The 24,182-nt window shown below is 40.9% G+C and overlaps 1 pseudogene; it reads right to left on the bottom strand.

Moving 5' to 3' along the window:
• Positions 1–4,780: 4,780 nt before the first annotated feature.
• Positions 4,781–10,532, bottom strand: LOC113621263 (hsc70-interacting protein pseudogene; annotated as a pseudogene).
• Positions 10,533–24,182: the final 13,650 nt, after the last annotated feature.

Here is a 24,182-nt window from a genome sequence, read left to right as displayed (position 1 = left end):
TGCAGCACATCACTTCTTAAAAACTAGTCAACTTTAAATCAGAGATGGAGGTGGTGGGAAGAGAACAAAAGGTCGCCATCTAAAGACTAACAGAGAGACAGACTGGGAATAAAGAGCTCCAACTCTGCCACTCCCTAGCTAGGCTTCTTACCCAAGACCCCAACTATGCTACATCTTAAGCTAGATGTTGCCCTATGCATTCCCCTCTCTGGGCCCTTTCTTTATTCTTAAAGGGCCCTCAAGCCCAAAGTGGTCTGAATGCATCAAGCACTCTGATAAAGAGATCGAGAAGCTACCATTTCCTTCATTTTGCTACCAATTCAGTGCTGTTCTTGGGCGCTCACGTCCTTAAATTTAGGTCTCTCCTAACAGCGATTAATCATCCGTGGGGACAAGACAGGATCCTAGGCTAGTGCCAGGGCTTTTCCAGGATAATAAAAATACCTAACTTCAGCCTTTATAGTTCTTTACATACATTAATTTAGGTGAGCTAGAGTCAGTTTATACCAGTGCCCGAGGGAGTGTCAATTGTTAAATTTTTAAGAAGTTTATGAGCCAGTTGTTAAACCCAGCCTGTTATTAAAAATTAAATTATATAAATACAATTAAATAAATTATTAAAAAAACAAGTTAACAAATACTTAAAACTAATGGCTTCCTAACTATTTTACTGCATTTTACTATTATCTACATTCTTGGGTTTAGGTATCTATTGTATCTGTATTAGAGGAAATATTACATCATGGTGTGCTACTGTGCATCTCTTCCAACTTCTACCTTCAGTGATGCTACTTTGATACCTTAAAATTGTTCATGGAGGGAGTACTTATACCACAGAAATTGGCAAATATTACAAATCGAGAGAGCTGGTTGTTAAACTGTCACTGTTTAATCCTCACACAAACCTTATGAGTTATGTGCACTTATTATTCCAATTATACAGATGACATGCCTAGAGCCACACAGTGGCGGAGCCAGTATTCGAACACAGGTGGTCTGGTTCCAGAATCTTGCCCTCCCGATGGTTACAGGCAGTAACACTGGTTTGGACACAACATAAAATAAAGTATATCAAGCAATGGCAGATATGTAACTTCATTCCAGATGGAAAGAAAAACATATCCACTCTAAAGGAAAGTCAGTCAAATAAAGCTACTAGAAATTCAATGGTTGAAAATTAATGACTAAATGAATGCATTTCATTCATAATAATAGGCTTACCCCGAAGGAAATGGAAAACTCTTTGCCTCCTACATCCAAGACTATGTTTACGATCTCCAGATATGCTGTGTTTCAGCTTTTACTCCTGCTCCATTCAGCTACCATTTTTAGCAAATTGTATTAGTTTCCTGCAGCTGCTGTAATAAACTACCAAAGCAACAGAAATTTATTCTCACAGTTCTGGAGGCCAGAAATCCAAAATCAGTTTCAGTGAGCTGAAACCGGATGTCATCAGAGCCTCACTCCTTCTGGAAGATCTAGGAGAGAAGCTGTTCTCTACCTCTTCCAGCTTCTGGTAGCTGTCAGCTTTCCTTGGCTTGTGGCCCCTTATCTCTCTGCTCTGTGTTCACATGGCCTTCTCCTCTGTGTGTCTGTGTGCAATCTCCCTCTGCCTCTGTCCTCTTACAACAATACTTGTGATGGCATTTAGGATACACCCAGATATTCCAGGAGGAGCCCCTCCTTTCAAGACCATTAACTTAATCACATCTTTTGTCATATAAGGTAATATTCACAGGTTCCAGGAATTACAATGTGGATGTATCTTTGGAATCACCATTCAGCCCACTCCAGCAATCATCATTAATGACCACAGACCTACTCTATGCTGAGAGTTATGGTTACACAGAGCTACAGGCAGGAGTGCTGTCCCCTAGAAGCCTATAGCCTGTAAAGGGAGACAGAACTCATATGAAAAAGTCAATCACAGGAAACATAAAATGGTACAGCTGATGTGAAAACAGTTTGGTAGTTTCTTAAAAAGTTAGACATAGACTTAATCATATGATGCAGCAATTCCACTCTTATGTACATGCCCGAGAGAAATGGAAACATATGCTTATTCAAGGACTTACACATGAATGTTCATAGCAGCCTTATTCATAATAGCCCCAAAGTGTAAACAGCCCAAATGTCCATCAACTGGCAAGTGACAAACACAATGTTGTGTGTCCAAACAATAGAACACCACTCAGCAGTCAAAAGAAATGGAAAACTGATATACGCTACAACATGGATGAACTTCATGCTAACTGAAAGAAGCCAAACACAAAAGGCCAACTTTGCATGATTCCATTTATATGAAATATCCAGAAAAGGCAAATCTATAAGAGATGGAAAGTAGACGACTGGTTGCTCTGGGCCTGGAGGGTAGGAAACAGGGGTCAACTTCCCATGGACGTGAAGGATTTTATTGGGGTAACAGAACTGTTGCAAAACTAGATTTTGGTGATGGTTGCCAAATTCAGTAAACTTACCAAAAACAAAACAAAACAAAACAAAAAAAACATTGAATTGTACAGTTAAAATGGGTAACTTTCATGGTATGCCAATTATACTTCATAAAATTATTTGTTTCAAGTGAATATAGCACAAGGCCACATACAGTATAGGTAAAGTGAGTGATGGAAAGGTTGAGAAAAGGATATGAGTGTGGAATATGTGTGTGTGTATGTGCTGTATGTGTTATCTTGGGCTGGCAGACAAGCACAGATGAACCCAACCAGAGGTGCAACGGGAAAGATCAGGTTCAGGTCTGGCCTCATGGCCCACAGTGTCATTCTTTCCTCTGCCCATTTCTTGACCTCCTGCTTGCTCACCCTTCGCAGGCTGCCTGGAGACCCAGTGGTCTGCGGCCCAGTGGGCTTCCTGAGCCTAGTTTGACCCAAAGGCAAGTGTCAGCAAAGCATGTCACCCCTCTCCACTCCCACATACCTAGCTCTCCATCAGGCTGGCTGGGGCCTCCTCCATCAGAGAGGGGACTCTGGGAGTGAAGACCTGCTTAGCCTACAATGGTCTAGCCCTAGCCTTCCAAAGCACAATGATAACACCTTTCCATGCTCCCTTAGATCCGTCCCACATTACTTCCTATGGGTTTTCTCACAGGGAGATTGACAGGAAGCTCTGGGCTGGTTGTGTACCTCTGATATACTATTAATATTGTTGAAAACATTTCTTAAAATGATGGCTTTCCATGTATTTAGGGATCAATCAGGCCCCCCAACCTAATCTTGGACTAACCATCACACACCAGGGGTACACATACATGACAGAAAATAAATAAAAATGAATGAATTCTATTTCTGAGAGTTTGAAACCTTCCAACTTAATAGGAAACAGAGTGGAAATGGGAATGATGTCCTCTTGTTCTTTCAAACATCTCTGTGTCTTAGGGTCTTATAGAAAGCAGATTCAAAATAGATGCTTATTGGATTGATTAGTTCAAAAGAAACAATAACAACATTCCCTTTTTCTAAAATTCCAGACTCGATTTTGGAACCAGCCAACTCCCCTTTGGAAATCCAACAGAAAAAAAAGTAATTCATTGAAAAAATAATAATAGGTTCCTTCAGGAGACAACTCCTCTGAGAGGAGGCATGTATCTTGCTCCAGCTGGTACTTTCACATGTATGTGATTTCTTAAATCATTCAAGACATAATGACAAAGATGCCATTGACCTTTTCCTTTCTGCTAAGGTCACAAGAAAATGGCCTTGGAGATAAACTCTAGAAATTTTTCTCTCATATGACTATTAGTGTTCTTTTTTTTAATCTCTGGAAGACCTAGGACAGACTTTAGAACTTAGATACCTTCTGTCAAATTGCAGTCTAACAAGATTACAGGTTAGTCTTGGGTCTCAAGTCACATGTTATAAAGATGTGAAGGTCATCATTTGGAAGAAATACAGTTTGTAATATGTACTCTGATAGTAATCTCCCTGGGGCCCCAAAATATGATGGTAACTACTTCACAGGGTTGGTGAGTGGATGATGCAATGTGCAGGGATTGGCACGCAATGTAGTACCCAATCAATGACTGTGGTAACAGTGGTTATCACCCTTTAAATATAAATAAAAAGAAGAGGAAAGGTAAATCGCCATTAATCATTTGAAAGGTAAATGCAGATTTAAACCAAAATTAGATACCACTTTTCAGCCACTCCAGCATAGTACTAAGAGTTAGAAAAATTGTGAAGCAATGGGAAAGCCCATCTACTGCTAGTAGGAATATAAATTAATACAACCAAATTGGAAAGGAGTTCTACATTATCTTGAAAAGTTGAACATACACATCCTCAATGACCCAGAAATGCCACTCCTAGGTACATACCCTACAGACATTTTGTGTATAACGTCTCAGCGATCATGAGTAAGAATGTTTGTAGCAGTGTCATTTATCATACCAAAGAGTTAGAAACAATCCTACTGCCCACTGAGCTTAGATAAATAAACAGTGGTATATATACACAAGAGAATAGTATATAGCAGGAAAAGCAAATGAACTGTAGTTGCTGAATTCACATTTAATTTTACTTTATTTTTTTCAATTGTTTCAAGTTTTTAATTTCTAGTAGGAAGACATTATCTGAATGAATACCCTAATGGCAAACCACTGTAAAATATTTCAGCTGCATTTGGGGCAGAGGGGCAGGGATTATCCTCAAGGCACCCCAGCTTTCTTCATGAGAAGGTCAGAGGTACACGGTTTGTATTACTGTGACATCCATTAGGTGATCTAAGTTGCTTTACCTTCAGCAGGGGCTTTATTTGTCAGAGGGCATTATGCTTGACCTCCAAATTTGGCCAATAACTTACTGATGAGATTCATAACCTTCGGGTTGCTCTGATATGTTGACATATTTGCTGGGTTCTGAGCCACATCCTGGAAGGCCACCATAACTTCTGGATCCTGCATGGCTGCAAGAACCTCTGGATCACTAAGAATTTCATTGAGCCCAGGCATTCCTGCCATTCCAGGCATGCCCGCCCCCCATTCCAGGCATTCCTCCAGGAAAATTACCAGGATTCCACCAAGAAACCACCTGGAAAAGAGCCATACTGAGCTCCTGACTGTCGTCTGGCTTCTTCCTCCCTCTGGACTCTCTCATGTTCTTCCTGAGCCTTCTTGACACTTTCTACTCTTTCTTTGATCTCTCTCCCTTCACGTTTTCGCTCATGCTTTCTCCGACGTTCAGCAATTTTCTGGGCCCTTGATTGAACTTCTTTCAGCATTGCACTAGCGTCTTCAACATAATCCAGCTTACAGGCAAGGGCAAGATCATGGGCAGCTTCTTCCCAATGGTCCAAAAGTCTGTGCGTTTTCCCTCGCCATTTTTATGGCTGAGCTGAATCGGGATTTATTTCAATAGCTCTGTCACAGTCTCGGATGGCAGCATTTGGCTTCTGTAATTTGAGGAAGACACTTGCTCTCTTGGCATACAGAATGGCCAAACGAGGATTTAGCTTGATGGCATCTGTGAACAAGTCATGGCTTTCTGTAGTTCACCATCATTTAAGGCATCAACGGCAGCCACTGTTTTATCATTTGCCTAATCCATCATCTCCTCAGTTATCTCTACATTTTCATCTCCCATTTCTGGAGGGGCATCAGTGTCTGGTTCATTCACACCTTCATTGTCAATTTCTAGATCACTTTCCTCACTTGATGGTTCATCCGTCTTTATGTTTTCCTCCACCTTCTTACTATCTGTTTTTTCTTCCTTGGTATTTGCTTCCAATTTAGTTTTATGAGTAGCAGGTGGTATTTTACTCCCCCATGCTCTCCACCCACTCCCTCAGGAAGCACATTTCCTCGGTGTGCAGAACACTCGGGTCCTGCTTGCACATTTTCACAAAGGCTCGAGGCTCACTCACTTTGTGCGGGTCCACTGTCCGAGGCGGCGGGAGGCGGAGGGTGCGGCGGAGGCTGCGGCCAGATTCCAGCAATCAAACATTTTAGAAACACAATGTTGAACTGCAGTATGACTCCATTTTCAAAACAGACAGAACTAAACAATATGCCATTGGGGACACACACAAAAGCAATGGTTTCTCTGTGAAGATGTTAAGGAATGGGGCTGGGAGGCATTCACTGGGACATTAGGATTTCAAAAGAACTGATGACGTCCTATTTCTTAAACTGGGCGGTGGGTTCAAGAGTATTTTTTTTTTCTCTAAATATATTCTCTTGTGTGCACAAAGTATTCCTAATAAACATGAAAATAAATCTTAATATTCACTACAAAAAATCAGTAAGGAATGTGATCAGGTGATCCCCCAAAGAAATCAATAACTAATAAGCTGATTTTTAAATCTTCAAACTTACTAGTAGTCAAATAGTTGTAAAATTTTTTAACATAAAATTTTAAAATGAGTAGTGTTCTTCAGCACTCAGGTTAACGAAGTTATTTTTAAAATAATACTTAATGCCCGTGTTAATGCAATGAGATGGACATAGTTATACTCTGCTGGAAGCGTAAATCAGCACAAGTTTTCTAAAAAGCTGTTTGATGACATATATCAGAAAGCCTTAAAAGTTGTTCCTTTGATTCAGTAATTCCATGAAATCTCAGAAAATCACAAGAGATTGATTCAAAGATTTAGACTCTATATAGCGTTGTACACAAGTAGCCAAAAATGCAAAAACATTTATACATTCATGCAACAAATATTTATTGAGCACCTACTACGTGCCAAGTAGTGTTTGGGGCACCTGCAATACATTGGTGAACAAAATTGACAAAAATCTCTACCCTCATGGAATTTACATTACAGTGGGAGGAGCAGATAATAAATGGTAAACTTAGTAAATAAAGTATAATAGTACATGAGAAAATAATAGACGCTGTGAAAAAAAAAAAAAGACAAAGCAGAGCAAGATGAGAGCAATCAGGAGTGGCTGGAGGCAAGACAAAAAGGAACAGTTTGCTTCATTAAGAAGATGACACCTGAGCACAAGATTCTAAGGAGGTGAGAAATCTGGGTAGTGGGTCTTTGGGCATTCCAGGCAGAGGGAACAGCTAGTGCAAAGGCCCAGGGGCACAGCTTGTCTGACAATTAGAAAAACAGTAGGGAGTCCAGTGGGGCTGGTGTGGCCTGGGCAGGGAGAAGAATAGGAGATGAAGCCAGAGAGGTAAGAGTTGGGGGCAACCTTGAAGGGCCTCAAAGGCCATCATAAGGATGTAAGCTTTTACTCTTAGCAAAATGGGGAGCTCTTGCAATGTTTGGAGCAGAGAGCTATGATGTTACTTATATTTTTAAAGTTCAAACAATGTTCAAACAATAGATCAATGACTAAATAAATTACAGTAAGTCTTTGCTTGTTCAGAGTAGGAGCTCAGAAAATATTTGGAGAACAAATGTATACACTAAAATATCACACAACCATTAAAGATTATAACTGCAATGAATATTCAGGGACATGGAAAAATTCTTATGCATATTAAATGAAAAAAATATGGTTAAAAAATTATGGCTCCAATTTTGAATAGATAGGTATGTAGATAATTGATAGATAATGGAAAGAGAAATAGATTTAAAAAAAAAAACTATAGGGAGATACCATCTAATACAAAATGGTTTTAAGTAAATGGTGAAATTACAGGCGTTCTTATAGTGTTTGTTGTATTTGGGGTATTTCTGGATTTTTTTTTTTTTTTTTTTTAAGCAGAGGTCTTCCTAGAAGCCCATATGATTTAAATTTATTTATTTATGGCTGTGTTGGGTCTTTGTTTCTGTGCAAGTGCTTTCTCTAGTTGTGGCAAGCAGGGGCCACTCTTCATCACGGTGCGCGGGCCTCTCACTATCGCGGCCTCTCTTGTTGCAGAGCATAGGCTCCAGACGCGCAGGCTCAGTAATTGTAGCTCACGGGCCCAGTTGCTCCGTGGCATGTGGGATCTTCCCAGACCAGGGCTCGAACCCGTGTACCCTACATTAGCAGGCAGATTCTCAACCACTGCACCACCAGGGAAGCCCTATTTCTGGATTTTTTAAGAATAATAATGTATTACTTTCATAATCATAAAAAAAATAAATTTATATTTTTAAAACCTACCATAAGCATATGGTATTCTTTGTAATTTCTATGCTGAATGTCAGGAAACATATCCATCGATCAAAATTATTAGATTTTTTTCTGGGTTCCTGGGAAAATGGAAGGTATTTGATATTCATTGGCTGAATTTAACGGCAGGCAGCCTGCAGTTCATCAGTGAGGCTGTCACCAGTAGTTCAATAAATCCATTGGAATCACTACAGAAGAATTCTAATGGGATCATGGAAACAATTTGGCTGGTAGAAAACAAATGATTAAAAAGTCATTACATTATCTACACAGGCAGGAGAATTGCCTAATTTAACCACGAAAGTCACTACAAAAGACCAAAATAATTACACTGTAAATGGATACCCCAAATAAGGGAATCATTTGATTTTAATGATATCCAGAGAGAAAATTATAGGTGCAGGGTGAGTTTGCCAGAGCTGCGTAGAACAGCTCATTAGCGCCTTCACTGGATTCAATCGACTGCTCATTTGAATCTGAGGCGCCCAGTCCCCCTCATGGGAGCCCCTTCTTGTTAATTTCATTTTGGTGTCTGGGTCTGATGTCTTCAGATGCCTGAGTCTCACTGAAGGCATGCCAGAGGACAGATGAGAAGTATCTCCTTTTAAGTTCCTACCAGGCTCAGTCTGTAGCAGCATATCAGCCTCTGTGGCCAAGAACATGTTGAACCACCAGAAACATGTAGTAATTTGGTCCATGAGGCATATGGAGTGATGAACCAAAAAAGAGTCCTTAAGAGAACCAAAAGTGGGATTCCCATGAAACATTTGCAAAGCTCCCAGAAACATGCTTTCTCTCCCTCAAGGGAAGGTTCCATGTCCACTATTTCCTGAGGAGCTGGAGGGTACCCTGTGCTCAACAGAATCTTCAGATCCAAAGTGTCTTACCCAGCAAAGGTGGCTGCAGAATTAAATTGTTGCTCATTTATTTAATCATCTGACAGATATTCATTGAATTCCTACCAGGTATCATTTGAGGATGAATAAGTCCCTGCACTAAAAAGCGAATCATTGGGGGCTTCCCTGGTGGCACAGTGGTTGAGAGTCCGCCTGCCGATGCAGGGGACGTGGGTTCGTGCCCCGGTCCGGGAGGATCCCACGTGCCGCGCAGCGGCTGGGCCCGTGAGCCATGGCCGCTGAGCCTGCGCATCTGGAGCCTGTGCTCTGCAGTGGGAGAGGCCACAGCAGTGAGAGGCCCACATACTGCAAAAAAAAAAAAAAAAAAAAAAAAGTTTGGAAAAAAAAAAGCGCGAATCATTCAGGGACTTCCCTGGTGGTGCAGTGGTTAACAATCCACCTGCCAATGGAGGGGACACGGGTTCGAGCCCTGGTCCAGGAAGATCCCACATGCCGCAGAGCGACTAAGCCCATGCACCACAACTACTGAGCCTGCACTCTAGAGCCCGCGAGTCACAACTACTGAGCCTGCGTGCCACAACGACTGAAGCCCGCGCACCTAGAGCCCATGCTCCACAACACGAGAAGCCATCACAGTGAGAAGCCCACGCACCTCAACGAAGAGTAGCCCCCGTTTGCTGCAACTAGAGAAAGCCTGCGTGCAGCAAGACCCAATGCAGCCAAAAATAAATAAATAAATAAACTTTTTTTAAGTGAATCGTTTAGAAAGGAAAGCAGACAATAGCAAAGATCAATAAAACTAAAAGCTGGTTCTTTGAGACGATAAACAAAACTGATAAGCCAGACTCATCAAGAAAAAAAGGGAGAAGACCCAAATCAATACAATTAAAAATGAAAAAGGAGAAGTAACAACTGACACTGCAGAAATACAAAGGATCATGAGAGATTACTACAAGCAACTCTATGCCAATAAAATGGACAACCTGCAAGAAATGGACAAATTCTTAGAAATGCACAACCTTCCGAGACTGAACCAGGAAGAAATAGAAAATATGAGCAGACCAATCACAAGCACTGAAATTGAAACTGTGATTAAAAATCTTCCAGCAAACAAAAGCCCAGGACCAGATGGCTTCACAGGTGAATTCTATCAAACATTTAGAGAAAAGCTAACACCTATCCTTCTCAAACTCTTCCAAAATATAGCAGAGAAGGAACACTCACACTCATTCTACAAGGCCACCATCACCCTACCTGGGTTTGGAATGATCTCACACATTGCACCTTACTACTCAGGAAAAAAAGAGCCTTTCGGATATATGGGTATGGTATGAGCTATAATATCAATTGGGTTCTTAGGTTTTATTGTATAGGCCCATCACATATTCACAGTAGGTATGGACATTGATACGCGAGCATACTTTACATCAGCTACTATAATTATTGCCATCCCTACAGGGGTAAAAGTATTTAGCTGATTGGCAACATTCCACGGAGGCAATATTCAATGATCACCGGCCCTGATGTGAGCCTTGGGTTTCATTTTCCTTTTCACAGTCGGCGGACTCACAGGTATTGTCCTAGCTAATTCATCATTAGACACTGTACTTCATGATGCCTACTATGTAGTCGCACACTTTCACTATGTGCTCTCAATGGGAGCTGTTTTTGCTATCATAGGAGGATTTGTACACTGATTTCCACTATTCTCAGGGTATACACTCAACTTGACATGAGCAAAAATTCACTTTGTGATCATATTCGTGGATGTCAACATAACCTTCTTCCCACAACATTTCCTAGGCTAATCTGGCATGCCTCGATGAAACTCTGACTATCCAGACACCTGTACAACATGGAATACCATCTCATCAACAGGCTCATTCATCTCATTAACAGCGGTCATACTGAGTCTTCATTATCTGAGAAGCATTCACATCCAAACGAGAAGTATTAGCAGTAGAGCTTACTATCACAAATTTAGAATGACTAAATGGATGTCCTCCACCATATCATACATTCGAAGAACCAACCTACATTAATCTAAAATAGTCAAGAAAGGAAGGAATCAAACCCTCTCTTATCAGTTTCAAGCCAACATCATAGCCACTATGTCTTTCTTCATGAACTAGGTATTAGTAAAATTTTATACAACTTTGTCGAAGTTAAGTCACAAGTGAAAATACTATATATCTCTATGGCATACCCCTTCCAACTAGGTTTTCAAGATGCAACATCACCCATCATAGAAGAACTGCTACATTTTCACGACCACACACTAATAATTGTTTTCCTAATTAGCTCCTTAGTCCTCTATATCATTACACTAATACTTACAACTAAGCTAACACATACTAGCACAACAGATGCCCAAGAGGTGGAGACTATTTGGACTATCCTGCCGGCCATTATCTTAATCTTAATCGCCCTGCCATCATTACGAACTCTTTATATGGTAGATGAAATCAACAGCCCATCTCTTACTGTAAAAACTATAGGCCATGAATGATACTGAAGCTATGAATACACTGACTACAAAGACCTAAACTTTGATTCCTATATAATCCCAACACCAGACCTAACCAGGAGAACTACGACTACTAGGAGTAGATACCGAGTAATTTTACCTATAGAGGTAACAATCCGAGTACTAATTTCCTCCGAAGACGTACTACACTCATGAGCCATACCCTCCTTGGGCCTAAAGACAGACGCCACCCCAGGGCACCTACACCAAACAACCCTAATATCAACATGACCAGGCTTGTTCTACGGACAGTGTTCAGAGATCTGTGGGTCAAACCACAGCTTCATGCCAATTGTTCTTGAACTAGTGCCCCTAAAATACTTCAAGAAATGCTCAGCGTCTATACTATAAACTCATTAAGAAGCTAGATTAGCGTTAACCTTTTAAGTTAAAAATCGAGAGCCAAAGTACTCCTTGATGACATGCCACAACTAGATATATCAACATTTGTTACTATTTCATCTATATTTCTAACACTATTTATTATATTTCAACTAAAAATCTCAAAGCACATCTACTACCCCAACCCAAAATCAACACTCACTAAAATACAAAAACAACATGCCCCTTGAGAAACGGTATGAACGAAACTCTATTTGCCCCTTTCGTAACCCCAGTAATAGGCATCCCTGTAGTCATCCTGATTGTTATATTCCCAAGTATTCTATCCCCAACATCAAAATGACTAATTAATAATCGCATAATCTCCCTTCAACAGTGATTAATTCAACTCACATCAAAGCAAATAATAGGTATTCATAATCATAACGGACAAACCTGATCGCTAATACTAATATCACTCATTCTAGTTATCGGCTCAACCAATCTCCTTGGACTATTACCCCACTCATTTATACCCACCACACAGCTCCCAGTAAATGTAGGAATAGCCATCCCTCTATGAGCCAGTGCCGTCATTACGGGCCTCCGTAATAAAACAAAAGCATCCCCAGCCCACTTCTTACCACAAGGCACACCCACTTTCCTCATCCCTATGCTAGTAATTATCGAAACTATTAGCCTATTCAGCCAGCCAGTAGCACTGGCAGTACGACTAACAGCCAGTATTACGGCAGGCCACTTACTAATACACCTAATCGGGGAGACAACCCTCGTGCTAGAAAGCACCAGCACATTCACAGCTCTTATTACATTTACTGTTCTCACCCTACTCACCATCCTTGAATTTGCTGTCGCTATAATTCAAGCCCATGTATTTACCCTCTTAGTAAGCTTATACCTGCACGACAACACATAATGACCCACCAAACCCACACGTATCACATAGTAAACCCCGGTCCCTGACCCCTCACAGGAGCTCTTTCAGCACTTCTCGTAACGTGAGGCCTAATCATGTGATTCCACTTCAACTCAATAGTTCTTCTAATACTGGGCCTACTAACTAATATTCTAACAGTATATCAATGATGACAAGACGTCATTCGAGAAAGCACTTTCCAAGGCCACCACACACCAACCGTCCAAAAGGGACTTCGATACGGAATAATCTTATTTATCGTCTCAGAAGTCCTACTTTTTACCAGCTTTTTTTGAGCGTTCTACCACTCAAGCCTCGCCCCCCACTCCTGAACTAGGTGGATGCTGGCCACCAACAGGCACTCACCCCTTAAACCCCCTAGAAGTACCACTCCTTAACACTTCTGTGCTATTAGCCTCTGGCGTATCCATTACCTGAGCCCATCATAGCCTTATAGAAGGAAATCACAAGCACATACTCCAGGCCCTTTTTATTATAATTGCCCTCGGTGTTTATTTTACACTCCTAGAAACGTCAGAGTATTACGAAGCCCCCTTTACAATCTCAGATGGAGTCTATAGATCAACTTTGTTCCAAGCACAGGATTCCACGGACTGCAGGTAATTATTGGATCTAATTTTCTTATTGTTTGTTTCCTGTGCCAACTAAAATGCCACTTCACATCCACCCACCACTTCGGCTTCGAAGCTGCTGCTTGATGCTGACATTCTGTAGATGTTGTATGACTATTTCTTTACGTATCTACCTATTGATGAGGCTCAGAGTCCTTTTAGTATTAATTAGTACAACTGACTTCCAACCTGCTAGTTTCGGTACACCCCGAAAAAGAACAATAAACCTAACACTGACCTTATTAACAGACACAATACTAGCCTCATTACTCCTACTTATCGCCTTCTGACTTCCTCAACTAAACCCTACGCAGAAAAAAACAAGTCCCTACGAATGCGGATCTGACCCTATAGGATCCGCCTGCTTACCCTTTCCATAAAATTTTTCCTAGTAGCAATCACTTTCCTTCTTTTTGACCTAGAAATTGCCCTCCTACTACCCCTCCCCTGAGCAACCCAAGCAACCTAAAAACAATACTTATCATAGCCTTACTTTTAATTTCATTAATAGCAATTAGCCTGGCCTACGAATGAACTCAAAAGGGGTTGGAATGAGCTGAATATGGTATTTAGTTTAAAATAAAACAGTGATTTCGACTCCTTAGATTACGGCTAAACTCATAACTACCAAGTGTCCCTAGTACATCTAAACATTATTATAGCTTTCACTATATCCCTTGTAGGGTTACTAATATACCGCTCCCACCTAATATCCTCACTACTTTGCCTGGAGGGCGTGATACTATCACCGTTTATCCTAGCAGCCCTGACAATCTTAAACTCACATTTCACCTTAGCCAGCATAATACCAATCATCCTACTGGTACTGGCGGCCTGCAAAGCAGCCCTCGGATTAGCCCTATTAGTAAGAGTATCAAACACATGTGGGACCGATTAGGTACAAAACCTCAACCTTCTCCAATGCTAAAATTTATTATCCCCACAATCATATTAATACCTCTAAACTGGCTATCAAAAAGCAACATAATCTGAATTACCTCCACAACCCACAGCCTATTAATTAGCCTTACAAGTCTACTTCTTCTTAACCAATTCAATGACAACAGCCTCAACTACTCATTAATATTCTTCTCTGACTCCCTCTCTGCACCATTACTAATCCTAATATGACTCCTCCCACTAATATTAATAGCCAGCCAATCCCACTTACTCAAAGAATCACTCATCTGAAAAAAACTGTACATCACAATACTAATCGTGTTACAAACACTTCTAATCAGAATTCACTGCCACAGAGCTAATCCTATTTTACATTATATTTGAAGCCACGCTTGTCCCTACCCTTATTATCATTATCCGCTGGGATAACCAAACAGAACGACTGAAGGCAGGGGTTTACTTTCTATTCTACACATTAATTGGGTCACTCCCATTGCTAGTGGCATTAACATACGTACAAAACATCATAGGCTCCCTAAATGTCCTAGTACTTCAATATTGGACCCAACCACTATTGAACTCCTGATCCAACATCTTTATATGACTGGCCTGCATAATAACCTTTATAGTAAAAATGCCCCTCTACGGCCTCCACCTTTGACTACCCAAAGCACATGTAGAAGCCCCCATCGCAGGCTCCATAGTCCTTGCAGCCGTACTACTAAAGCTCAGGGGCTATGGCATGCTACGAATCACGTCAATACTCAATCCCCTAACAGAATACATAGCATACCCTTTCCTTATGCTTTCCTTATGGGGAATAATCATAACTAGCTCTATTTGTCTACGTCAAACAGACCTAAAATCCCTCACTGCCTACTCCTCAGTCAGCCATATAGCACTGGTTATTGCAGCTATCCTCATTCAAACCCCTTGAAGTTACAAAGGGGCTACCGCCCTAATAACTGCTCACAGCCTCACGTCGTCTATATTATTTTGCCTAGCAAACTCAAATTACGAGCGAACCCACAGCCGAACTATAATCTTAGCCCGAGGCCTGCAAATTCTCCTCCCACTAATAACCACTTGATGACTATTAGCAAGCCTAACAAACCTGGCCTACCCCCAACTATTAATCTAATCGGAGAACTGTTCGTAGTTATATCAACTTTCTCATGGTCAAATCTCATTATTATCCTAATAGGAACCAATATTGTAATTACAGTCCTATACTCCATGTATATACTAATCACAACACAATGCGGCCAAACGTACACACGATATTGATAATATTATACCTTCCTTCACACGAGAACACGCTCTTACAGCTCTCCATATCCTACCACTTCTACTCCTGTCACTAAACCCTAAAATCATCTTGGGCCCCCTATACTGTAAATATAGTTTAAAAAAAAACACTAGATTGTGGATCTAGCAACAGAAGACTAAGACTTCTTATTTACCGAGAAAGTATTGCAGGAACTGCTAATTCATGCCCCCATACCTAATAGTATGGCTTTTTCAAACTTTTAAAGGATGGTAGCTATCCATTGGTCTTAAGAACCAAAAAACTGGTGCAACTCCAAATAAAAGTAATTCACCTATTCCCTTCTTTTGCCTAATCACACTACTAGTACTAATTATTCCAATCATGATAACTAGTACAAACTTCTACAAAAATGATATCTATCATATGTAAAAAATACCATCTTATGTGCTTTCATTACCAGTCTAATCCCAGCAATAATATTCCTTCACACAGGCCAAGAAATACTCATTTCAAACTGACACTGAATTACTGTCCAAACACTTAAGTTGACACTTAGCTTCAAAATAGGTTATTTCTCAATTATATTCATACCAGTGGCATTGTTTATCACATGATCTATCATAGAATTCTCAATATGATATATACATTCAGGTCCTTACATCAACCAGTTCTTCAAGTATCTACTCTTCTTCATCACCATACTAATCCTTGTTACAGCCAACAACCTCTTCCAACTTTTTATTGGATGAGAAGGGGTAGGAATCATATCCTTCCTGCTCATCGGATGATGACATGGACGAACAGACGCAAACACAGCTGCTCTTTGAGCAATCTTATATAACCGCATAGGAGATATCGGATTCATTATATCAATGGCATGATTTTTATCCAACATAAATGCATGAGACCTACAACAAATTTTCATACTCGACCTGAGCCCTTTAAACCTCCCCCTCACAGGACTCCTACTAGCCGCAGCCGGAAAATCAGCCCAATTTGGGCTTCACCCCTGACTCCCCTCAGCAATGGAAGGTCCTACCCCAGTCTTGGCCCTACTCCACTCAAGCACAATAGTTGTAGCGGGAATTTTCCTACTTATCCGATTTTACCCTTTAACAGAAAACAACAAACTCATTCAAACAATAACGTTTTGCCTAGGAGCCCTTACCACCCTATTCACAGCCATATGTGCTCTCACCCAAAATGACATTAAAAAAATGATTGCCTTCTCTACCTCAAGCCAATTAGGTCTAATGGTAGTAACAATCGGTATTAACCAACCTCATCTAGCATTTTTACATATTTGCACACGTGCTTTCTTTAAAGCCATACTATTAATGTGCTCTGGATCCATTATTCACAACCTAAACAACGAGCAGGACATTCGAACAATGGGAGGCTTATTCAAGACCTTACCCATCACTGCAACAGCCGTTATCATTGGATGTCTAGCGCTAACGGGAATACCTTTTCTCACCGGTTTTTACTCTAAAGACCTAATTATCGAAACCGCCACCACGTCTTCTACCAACGCCTGAGCCCTGTTAATAACTAACCGCTACCTCCCTCACAGCCATCTATAGCACTCGCAATATCTTCTTCACACTACTGGGACAGCCCCGCTTCTCTCCTTCAGCTCCTATCAATGAAAACAACCCCCTCTTAGTTAACTCCATCAAACGCCTGTTAATCGGAAGTATTTTTGCTGGCTTCGTCATCTCCAACAACATCGCTCCAACAACCATCCCCCTAATAACTATACCTTTGCACTTAAAACTAACTGCCCTTGGGCTTCCCTGGTGGTGCAGTGGTTGGGGGTCCGCCTGCCGATGCAGGGGAGGCGGGTTTGTGGCCCGGTCCGGGAGGATCCCGCATGCCGCGGAGAGGCTGGGCCCGTGGGCCATGGGCGCTGGGCTTAACGCGTCCGGAGCCTGTGCTCCGCAACGGGAGAGGCCGCGGCAGTGAGAGGCCTGCGTACCGCAAAAAAACCCAAAAAAACCTAACTGCCCTTATTGTAACAGCTATGGGCTTCGTATTAGCCTTCAAAATCAATCTTAACACACAAAACTTAAAATATACTCACCCCTCAAACTCCTCTAAATTCTCCACTCTCCTAGGATAGTTCCCCACCATCATACACTGCCTACCTCCCCATCTAAACCTATTAATAAGCCAAAGCTTAGCAACCTCCTTACTGGACTTGATCTGACTACAAACTGTCCTACCAAAGACTACAGCCTTCATTCAACTAAAATCCTCCACACTAATCTCAAACCAAAAAGGCCTTATTAAACTATACTTTCTATCATTTCTCATTACCATCACCCTCCATATACTCCTAATTTAATTACCCCGAGTAACCTCCATAATAACCACAACACCAATAAATAACGACCAACCAGTAACAATCACCAACCAAGTACCACAGCTGTATAACGCCGCAATCCCCACAGCCTCCTCACTAAAAAACCCAGAGTCACCAGCGTTGTAAATAACCCAATCCCCCAACCCATTAAACTTAAACACAATTTCCACATCCTCATCCTTCAAAATATAATACACCATTAAAAACTCTACTATCAACCCTAAAAGAAATGCCCCCAGTACAACCTTATTAGAAACCCAAACCTCAGGATACTGTTCAGTGGCTATAGCCATTGTATAACCAAACACAACCAATATCCCCCCAAAATAGATCAAAAATACTATCAGACCCAAAAATGAACCACCAAAACCACCCACAATCAACCCTCAACCCCCATAAATAGGCGAAGGTTTTGAAGAAACCCCCGCAAAACTAATCACAAAAATAATACTTAAAATGAATACAATATGTCACCATTATTCTCACATAGACTCCAACCATGACCGATGACATGAAAAATCTTCATTGTCATTCAACTGTAAGAACACCAATGACCAACACCCGATAAACCCACCCACTGATAAAAATCCTCAACCACACATTCATTGACCTCCCTACCCCATCAAATATCTCATCATGATGAAATTTCGGTTCCTTACTAGGTATCTGCCTAATCCTACAAATCCTAACAGGCCTATCTCTAGCAATACACTACACACCAGACACAACAACTGACTTCTCATCAGTAACACATTTGCCGAGGCATCAACTATGGCTGAATCATTCGATATATACACGCAAATGGAGCTTCCATGTTTTTTATCTGCCTTTTGTCCACGGTCTATACTATGTAGGATGCGGTCTATACTATGGATCCTACACCTTTCAGGAAACATGAAATGTTGGAATTATCCTACTACTTATAGTCATAGCCACCAAATTCATAGGCTACGTCCTACCTTGAGGACAAATATTCTGAGGCGCAACTGTCATCACAAACCTACTCTCAGCAATCCCATATATCGGCACTACCCTCGCTGAACAGATCTAAGGTGGCTTTTCTGTAGACAACACTAACACGATTCTTCACCTTCCACTTCATTCTCCCTTTCATCATCACAGCCGTCCACCTATTATTCCTTCACGAAACAGGATCCAACAACCCCACAGGAATCCCAGCCGACATAGACAAAATCCCATTCCACCCTTACTATACAATGAAGGATATCCTGGGCACCTTACTATTAATCTTAGCTTCACTAATTTTAGTCCTATTCTCACCTGACCTGCTAGGAGACCCCGACAACTACACCCCAGCAAACCCACTCAGCACACCACCACATATCAAGCCAAAATGATATTTTCTATTCATGTATGCAATTCTATGATCAATCCCCAACAAGCTAGGAGGAGTCCTGGCCCTGCTGCTCTCAATCCTAGTCCTGGCATTTATTCCAATACTCCACACATCCAAACAACGAAGCATGATATTTCGGCCCTTCAGCCGATTCTTATTTTGAGTACTAGTGGCAGATTTACTAACACTAACAAGGATCGGAGGACAGCCCGTGGAACACCCATACATAATTATTGGACAACTTGCACCCATTGTATACTTTCTTTTAATCCTAGTGTTAATACCAGTAATTAGTCTCATTGAAAACAAGTTCCTAAAGTGAAGAGCCTTTGTAGTATAACACAATACCCTGGTCTTGTAAACCGGAAAAGGAGAACAACATATCTCCCCAAGACTCAAGGAAGAAGCACTAAACTTCACCGCCAGCACCCAAAGCTGAAATTCTATATAAACTATTCTCTGAAAAAAGTATATTATAAGACATTCATAAAACTACAGTACTACGGCAGTACTAAAAATAATTCATTCTACTACATACATGCTATGTGTACTGTACATATTTGTTACCACCACATAACTGTCTTTTTCCCACGTATGTATATATGTACATCGTATGTATAATCATGTATTACATTATTTACCCCATGCCTAATGAACATGTCCATTCTATCATTAATATTACATAGTACATATATATTATTGATCGTACGCAGTACATTGAGTTAAATCAGTTTAAACCAACATGTTTGGTAACCCTGTCCGTTAGACCACGAGCTTGATCACCAGGCCACGTGAAACCATCAACGCGCTCAGCAGGTGTCCCTCTTCTCGCTCCGGGCCCATAGCTTGTGGGGATTTCTATTGGTGAACTTTATCAGACAATCTGGTTCTTACTTCAGGGCCATCTCATCTAAAATCGCCCACTCTTTCCCCTTAAATAATACACCTCGATGGGTTAGTGACTCATCAGCCCATGCTCACACATAACTGCGGTTTCATACATTTGGTATCTTTTACTTTTGGGGGGGAAATTGCTTGGACTCAGCTAATGACCTTAAAAGGTCTTAACACAGTCAAGCAAATTGTAGCTGGACTTGTATGTATTTGTTATTTGGCTACAGCAACCTACGTTGTGCTGTCAGTTAATGGTTACAGGACATAGCACTTCACTATTCCGCCCCCCCGGCTTAAAATAGTTATATATCATAATGAATCAACCTCACCCCCCCTCCTATCATACCAATGAGCTAGTTAGACATTCACCACCCATACAGACAGACGTCCCCTTAGATTCGCCAACCATCCTATCAAAAATCTAATACTAAATCTGACATAAACCACATAATACAACCACACAAACCTCACCTACATGCAGCAAGTTAATGTAGCTTAAACATCTCATAAAGCAAGACACTGAAAATGTCTAGATGGGCTCACCAGTCCCATGAACATAAAGGTTTGGTCCCAGCCTTTCTATAGTTTTTAATAGAATTACACATGCAAGCATCCGCACCCCAGTGAGAATGCCCTCTAAGTCACTAAGATTAAAAGGAGCAGGTCTCAAGCACGCCACACCAGCAGCTCACAACACCCTGCTTGACCACACCCCCACGGGAGACAGCAGTGATAAACATTAAGCCATAAACGAAAGTTTGACTAAGCCGTATTAACTAGGGTTGGTAAATTTCGTGCCAGCCACCAGGGTTATACGATTGACCCGAATTAATAGAACTACGGGGTAAAGCGTGTTAAAGAACCATACAAGATAAAGTTAAACCTTAATTAAGCTGTAAAAAGCCATAATTAAAACAAAAATAAACGACGAAAGTGACTTTAATATATTCTGATCACACGATAGCTAAGACCCAAACTGGGATTAGATACCCCACTATGCTTAGCCCTAAACCCAAATAATCATAAGAACTAGACTACTTGCCAGAGTACTACTGGCAACAGCTTAAAACTCAAAGGACCTGGCAGGGCTTCACACCCCTCTAGAGGAGCCTGTTCTATCATCGATAAACCCTAATAAACCTCACCAACCCTTGCTACTCCAGTCTATATACCTCCATCTTCAGCAAACCCTAAAAAGAAGCAAAAGTAAGCATAATTATGACACATAAAAACTTTAGGTCAAGGTGTAACCTATGGGGTGGGAAGAAATGGGCTACATTTCCTACACCAAGAACACCCTTTATCCACACTAAAGTTTTTATGAAACCTAAAAACTAAAGGAGGATTCAGCAGTAAATTAAGAGTAGAGCGCTTAATCGAATAAGGCCATGAAGCGTGCACACACCGCCCGTCACCTTCCTCAGGTTCCATGACAAAGCCACAATCCACCAACACATGCTAAACAAGTATATGAGAGGAGATAAGTCGTAACAAGGTAAGCATACTGGAAAGTGTGTTTGGATAAAACAAGACATAGCTTAAATAAAGCACCTAGCTTACACCTAGATTTCATGATCTAGGTATGTCTTGAACTAAACTTAGCCCACACCTTTCCCACCATACTAACACAAGCTAATCAAATAAAACATTCACCAGACATCTAAAGTACAGGAGATAGAAATTGAAACACTGATGGTGCTATAGAGAAAGGACCATAAGGGAATGATGAAAGAAATATTAAAAGTAATAAAAAGCAAAGCTTATCCCTTGTACCTTTTGCATAATGTCTTAACTAGTAACAATTTAACAAAGAGAACTTAAGCTAAAATACCCGAAACCGGACAAGCTACTTATGAACAGTTACTAGAACAAACTCATCTATGTGGCAAAATAGTGAGAAGATTTATAAGTAGAGGTGGCAAGCCTAACGAGTCTGATGATAGCTGGTTGTCCAGGAAAAGAATTTCAGTGCAACGTTAAATAATACTAAAAACCACAATAAGCTTCAACGTATATTTAAACGTTAGTCTAAAAAGGTACAGCTTTTTAGAAAAGGATACAACCTTGACTAGAGAGTAAAAGCAAACAATACCACAGTTGGCCTAAAAGCAGCCACCAATTAAGAAAGCGTTCAAGCTCAACGACAAAACACATTTCAATTCCAATACTAAGTAAATCATCTCCTAGCCTTATACTGGACTAATCTATAAGACTATAGAAGCAATACTGTTAACATGAGTAACAAGAAATATTTCTCCTTGCACAAGCTTCCATCAGCAACAAATAATATACTGATAATTAACAGTAACTAAATATAATCCAACACTAAACTGTTTATTAAAAACACTGTTAACCCAATACAGGCATGCACTTAAGGAAAGATTAAAAAAAGTAAAAGGAATTCGGCAAACACAAACCCCACCTGTTTACCAAAACATCACCTCTAGCATCACCAGTATTAGAGGCACCATCTGCCCAGTGACAATCGTTAAATGGCCGTGGTATCCTGACCGTGCAAAGGTAGCATAATCATTTGTTCTGTAAATAAGGACTTGTATGAATGGCCACACGAGGGTTTTACTGTCTCTTACTTTTAATCAGTGAAATTGACCTCCCCGTGAAGAGGCGGGGATAACAAAATAAGACGAGAAGACCCTACGGAGCTTCAATTAATCAACCCCAAAACCATAATCTTAAACCACCAAGGAATAACAAAATTTCACAGGGGTTGACAATTTCGGTGACCTCCGAGCACAAAAAACCCTCCGAGTGATTAAAGCCTAGACCTACTAGCCAAAGTATAATATCACTTATTGATCCAAAAAATTGATCAACGGAACAAGGTACCCTAGGGATAACAGCGCAATCCTATTCTAGAGTCCATATCGACAATAAGGTTTATGACCTCGATGTTGGATCAGGACATCCTAATGGCGTAACTGCTACTAAGGGTTCGTTTGTTCAACAATTAAAGTCCTAGGTGACCTGAGTTCAGACTGGAGCAATCCAGATCGGTTTCTATCTATTACGCATTTCTCCCAGTACGAAAGGACAAAAGAAATAAGGCCCATTTTAAGTAAGCGCCTTCAAAACAATTAATGATCTAATCTCAACTTAATAAGCAAGCACAAACTAATCACCCAACACCAGGGTTTTGTTGGGGTGGCAGAGCCTGGTAATTGCGTAAAACTTAAACCTTTATACTCAGAGGTTCAAACCCTCTCCCCAACAAAATGTTCATAATTAACATTTTAATGCTGATCATTCCTATGCTCCTAGCTGTAGCATTCCTGACACCAGTAGAATGTAAAATCCTGGGCTACATCCAACTCCGAAATGCACCAAACGCTGTAGGCCCCCATGGCCTACTCCAACCCTTTGCTGATGCAATCAAACTATTCACTAAGGAACCCCTACGACCAGCCACATCTTCCACCTCCATATTTATCATCATACCCGTCTTACCCCCAACCCTAGCCCTCACAATATGAATCCCTCTACCCGTACCATACCCCCTCATCAACATAAACCTAGGAGTAGTATTCATACTAGCAATATCAAGTCTAGCTGTATCCTCCATTCTATGATCTGGCCGGGCCTCCAACTCAAACTACGCATTAACTGGAGCCCTACGAGCAGCGGCACAAACAATCTCATACGAAGTAGCACTAGCAATCATCCTCCCATCAGTAGTCTTAATAAATGGATCCTTCACCCTGTCAACCCTGACCACAACACAAGAACAACTATGACTAGTCTTCCCATCATGACCACTGGCCATAATATGATTTATTTCTACCCTAGCAGAAACCAACCGAGCCCCCTTTGATTTGACATGAGGGGAATCCGAACTCGTATCCGGCTTCAACGTAGAGTACGCGGCAGACCCCTTCGCCATATTCTTCTTAGCAGAATATGCCAACATCATTATAATAAATATATTCACAACAATTCTATTCCTAGGAGCATTCCACAACCCCTGCACACCAGAACTATACACAATTCACTTCATTATTAAGACACTGCTACTAACAACATCCTTCCTATGCGAAGGATGCGA

The sequence above is a fragment of the Aethalodelphis obliquidens genome, unplaced genomic scaffold (genome assembly GCF_003676395.1).
Source record: "Aethalodelphis obliquidens isolate GAN/ISIS:26980383/991018 unplaced genomic scaffold, ASM367639v1 scaffold8, whole genome shotgun sequence".
NCBI classification, from domain to species: domain Eukaryota; kingdom Metazoa; phylum Chordata; class Mammalia; order Artiodactyla; family Delphinidae; genus Aethalodelphis; species Aethalodelphis obliquidens.
Note: the sequence above shows the minus strand (reverse complement) of the source record. Positions and strands in the feature narration are given on the sequence as shown.